At 31.6% G+C, this 5202-nt stretch overlaps 1 long non-coding RNA gene across 1 annotated transcript; it reads right to left on the bottom strand.

Moving 5' to 3' along the window:
* Nucleotides 1–214: 214 nt before the first annotated feature.
* On the bottom strand, nt 215–3876 carry LOC112590238 (uncharacterized). Its single transcript, XR_003114068.1, has 3 exons — nt 3817–3876; nt 2957–3112; nt 215–278 (listed from the first exon to the last, which is right to left on the bottom strand). It is a non-coding gene; the product is annotated as an uncharacterized LOC112590238 (long non-coding RNA).
* Nucleotides 3877–5202: the final 1326 nt, after the last annotated feature.

Raw genomic sequence — 5202 nt, 5'->3', positions numbered from 1 at the left:
GTGTGCCGCCACTTTCATTATATACTGTAAGAAATCTGTTATATAATATAGCTATAATATGTTCCGTTCCTTACCTGAGGTACTATTTTTGAAGACATATACTTTATACCTATTCCATGAAGTATCAAAATCAACATGATCTTTTACAGCTTTTAACACCTTTTCTGTTGTACACGTTGGCCAATAACATATGCCATTAGCAATCCACTTTGTTGGAACTGCTTCTACAACATCTTCGTCTTCGAATCTAACAACTGTCCATGTTTTCGCCATTTCTTCTTCAATGGAAAATATACTCACAAATGTATTCTCAAATTGTATAAGAGTATTAATGAAATAAACAATTAAATATTATTGTACAAGAAGATGTAAAAGAAATTATTGTCTGAAAAAGAAGGCAACGGAAAAAACAAATTATTGCATTGCAATATTTACAGACGTTTTGTAAGAAGTAATTGATAAAGTCAACACATAAATAATATATTAAAAAGTATTAATTTCAGAGTTTAAATGTAGCATACAATGGAAAAATTATATGTATATTTTGGAAATCAAATTTCACACATTTGTTACATATTTGATCGAGTCGCCATAATGTAAGTGGTCCTAGATTTTTAGCAGAATATATACCCAAAAATGATAATTTGCAAGGTTTTATATAAAAGTCTTCAAGCGATAAAAATTCTTGAGCTATTAGTAATATACCAGTTGTGGTAGATAATATATTTTTTACATTTATTACTTTATTATTGACTGTGTAACAACAATTGTCCGGTTCGGTTGTTTTTAATACAAATGTATTTAACTGTACTTCTTTATATTGCACAATAAAGGAAATGTTATTAATTATTGGTCCCAAGTGATGTAGTTTTTTTAGAGTTGGCAAAGAATGCAAATGAGTATCATGTAACGGAACATTATTTAATTCATATTTACGGCGAATTATTTGTTGCAATGGTTTCTCGAGTTTCCTTAATAATTTCTTTAATAATTGTAAATAATTTTAAAATTTAAATGCACTAAACTGATCTAATGCCCCAAATCTTGCAACATCATCACAAATATGTAACAAATTATGTACGTTATGAGAGACTTGATCCCTACCGTAAAAAACTATAAATGTCAAAATAGTACATCAGAGATTTCGCATAATTTAAATACTTCTTATATTTTGATTTGCATAAGATGGAAGTAGCTACGTGTAGAGATAGAAAATTCATATATCTGTCATGACTAATAACAGATTTAAGAACTATTGAGCCTGAATATAAAAGAAATTGTCTAAATTCAGTAGCCTTCCACCGTTTAACTTCATCAAGACTACGAGGTTTACGATTGAAATCTGTAGTTATATTACATGCTACATTCAGTAAGGACTGTGAAATATTTGATATTTGATTGAATGACAGTTTTCTTGATGGATTTCCGTATACCCACAACATAAGTAATTTTTTTACAACCCCGAGACAAATAACATGCATATAATCTAGTGGAAAGCAGTGTATCATGTCAAAATCAACAATAGACTCTAATATTGTAGTACCTATATGATGTTCTTCCTGATGCTTACGTCTAAATTCATTGTCAGAACGCAAAGTTAAGTTATTAATATTGGGAAAACAGATGCGGTTATTTATAAATTCACCTGGTTCATTGCATTTTGTACATAAATAATATCCTGAATGACCCTTAATAGAAGTGATAAATGATTTTGCAGGTGCATCGCAAATAAAGGCTTTCACTTTTATGAAATATTTTTTTGTATTGTAATATATATTGTTACAGACTGCATTATTAATGTCATTTACTAAATCTGTTAAAAAAACATTTGCATCTTTTGGTTTTGCATTTCCATGATACACTCCAATAATTTCTACATGTGAAATACTAAAAATAGAGCACAATATAGGATAAAGCTGACTACTGGAACTCTTAGCTATCGGTAAACCATCTATATTGATTAAAAGTTCAATGCAATTTGAGGTAATACTATTACTGTTTCGTAATAGTAGATTTATTACGCAGTGTTCTATTCCAAAATGATAGTATATGCCAGGGTCTACATATTTAACATTAATTTGTTTCGGGGTCCTCAATAAGGTTCTAGCATCCAAAGGAAGCTCTGGATGATCGGGTTTTAAAATAGATAATAAATTATTAATAGCGAAGTGCTCAATGTTATGTAACATTGCCCATTCTCTGATTCGTAAACTAATATTTGTAGGCTCAATATTATGTATATCGTTGTTTAGATTATTATTTTCGTTTAAATTAACAGATAAATCATTTAAAATAGAAACGTTTGACATTCCTTCTTTAAATATTTCAGTGTCAGATGTCAATAAAAACTCGTTGTCACACACACTGATAGGTGAATTTTGTTGTACAGTCAACATATTTACATAAGTATTAGTACAACTTGATGTTGCAGTATGTAAATCACAATTGTTTGCAATATTAATTGCATTGGCAGACTTTTCTTCCATATAATTACTTAAAGCTAAAGCCAAATTTGCTTTTTCCGTTGCCTTTCTATATATGCTTCTGCGTTTAAATGATCTATTTGGCATATTACAAGAATGTAGTTTCCAAATTTACATTTAACTAGTAGAATCTTTCTTATGCGATTTAGAGATTTATATGGAGTATATCTTTTGATATAAGAAACACTGTAAAAAAGTGTATTATATATGAAAACAGCATAAATATATACAATTCAGGTACAAGTTATAAAAAGAAAATCGTATCTTGTATATGATATAATTGAAAACTTTCGTGGAAAAAAGAAACAAGTTCATTAAAAGAAGTTGTGCATTATTGTGCCCAATCATTTTTTATCAATAATATGATGAACAATTTAGTTCCAGCAAGAATGAAATAAAATATAGGAATTAATAGGTTATAAGTAATTCATTTTGCAAGAATCAAGAAATGAGGTTTTGCAATTTTTACTTACAGATTAACTTGACAATGATAAACTCCCTGAACACAGTGATCGGAGGTTTGGTCACTTGGTTTAGTCACTTATATATCCGTATACTAAATACTCTCATCTAGTGTTGGCAATTTGTACCTGCGTTACTCTGCGTAACTTACTTGCGGTACTTTGTACCTGCGTTAAATGTTAAAAGTTATTTTTATATATACTTCATTATTTTTATTCATATTTACTCTATTTTATAATCACTGTTTCATACATAGGCAAGAAATTATATAGAAATAAAAATCTTGCAATAAATTATATATTATCATAAAAAAAGATATTTAAAAATACATTTTAATTTTATTGATATATTACATTTTAATGATATATTAAATATATATTTAATGTTGTTCAACAAAAAAGCAGATAGTAAATATTTTTGATTGAACGGTTAAATTATCTAACGCTATAATTGAAATTCATGTTACTTAAGTAAGATGCATAGCAAATATAAATCCAACCTGAAATGTATAGTTAATGCAATGTTGGATCAACTATATGTTTCAACAGGAATTATGTTTACTACGTATTCTGTATAACTGAAACTAACCTCAATTATGGCGTGATACAATGTAACAATTCAGTCAGAAATATTACACTTTATACCATCATCTGCGTCGCTCTCTTGCTAAGCATAAGATATGTTATAAAAACGCAATTAAAATACTATTTTTAATTTTTTACATGTTACAGTATATTATTCTTGGAAGAATATTTGTTTTTTAATGCCTTGCTTATGTACGATAAATAAATATGGTGTTAATATCGTTATAATCATATGAAGCGAACGGTACAATACGATTTTATGTACGTTGGAAAAGAAAAAGGATTACCTCGGATAAGAATTGATCAATGTGTGATCCTAGGATGACTCGGTCAAAGCAGGCGGAAAGAGATCAGTAATGGCTCCTGCACAGGATGCGCGTATTACTGGTACTGCGCATGTACCAATAATCGAACCTAAGCGCATCACTGCAGCTAATTAATATGTTGTACAAATAATGTTAAGACCTACATACGTGGCAAATATTATGGTAATCAGTAAGAAGCCAAGCGCGCCGGAACCCAAGCTGTACCTGATTCCTGATTAGTCATCGCAGCATTTGCAGTGTATATGGACTCTTAACATAAGGATAGCATACAAACTTGTCCAATTGAGGACATCCCTCGAATGTCCATAAATGTATATCCTATGGACATCTTATAAAAGTCCATGGATATCCCGACCAGAAATGGACATAAAACGGATGTCCATAGGATATCCTGTGCTGTCTGGGTAGTCATAGCATACTGATAGAACATATCAAAATAATCATGAAAGTTATATACGTGAACAATTGTAATTAAAAGTTAAGTGAACAACATATTTTAATAAGTACCTGATTAAATATATTCCTTCCTCCTCTTTCTCTTCTTCTTCTACTCCTTCTCCTTCTTCTCCACTTTCTTCTCTTATACACATTGTTATAAATTATCTTATATACATTGTTATAAATTATTCTCATATATAATAAAACATACATATCCGGATGCTAAAAGAAATAAAAGCCAGCGAATCAAATAAGAAAGTTGCAAACCAATAATTATCGACCTAAGGGGAACTCATGGTGGGATGTCACGCATACGTCACGAGAAAAAATGTATTGGGATGTAGGTAGACTCGAACCCGGGCCCTCGCGGTTACTACCCAATGCTCCAAAGCTCCTTGTTTAGAAATGAGCGAATAACCCTTTGAACCCGAGAGCTTCAAATCAACAGGACTCGAAATTGTATAAGAAATTTATAACGGAATGACCATCTTAACCCTTCTCCCCAAAGCGGGATCGATCGACAACTTTTCCATTGTCGGAGCCTTTATGGCTCGAGTCCCTAGCGTGACTCCTTCTGAAAGTTAAATCACTTTCGGAATCTTTGCAGTTTGAGCCCGTAACTCTTCTCTTTATATGGTTCAAAAATCTTGTACCATATTTCTATCAATCATCATTCGAGTCCCTAGCCTGACTCCTACTGAAAGTCAAAGGACTTTCAGCGCCTGTCTATCTCGAGCCCCAAGCGCGGCTCTTTCCCACCACGGGAATGTTCCCCACTTATCCAAAAGTGTGGGCCCGAGCAATCACGCGGTTCTCTCATCCAATCAGAAGCGATTCCGACGTCTGGAACCTTCCTGGCGAAAACAACTGTGACTTGAGTATGGGGGAGAGTAGTGTTGGTTGAAACCT

The sequence above is a fragment of the Harpegnathos saltator genome, unplaced genomic scaffold (assembly GCF_003227715.2).
Source record: "Harpegnathos saltator strain DR-91 unplaced genomic scaffold, Hsal_v8.6 scaffold762, whole genome shotgun sequence".
Lineage (NCBI taxonomy): Eukaryota > Metazoa > Arthropoda > Insecta > Hymenoptera > Formicidae > Harpegnathos > Harpegnathos saltator.
Note: the sequence above shows the minus strand (reverse complement) of the source record. Positions and strands in the feature narration are given on the sequence as shown.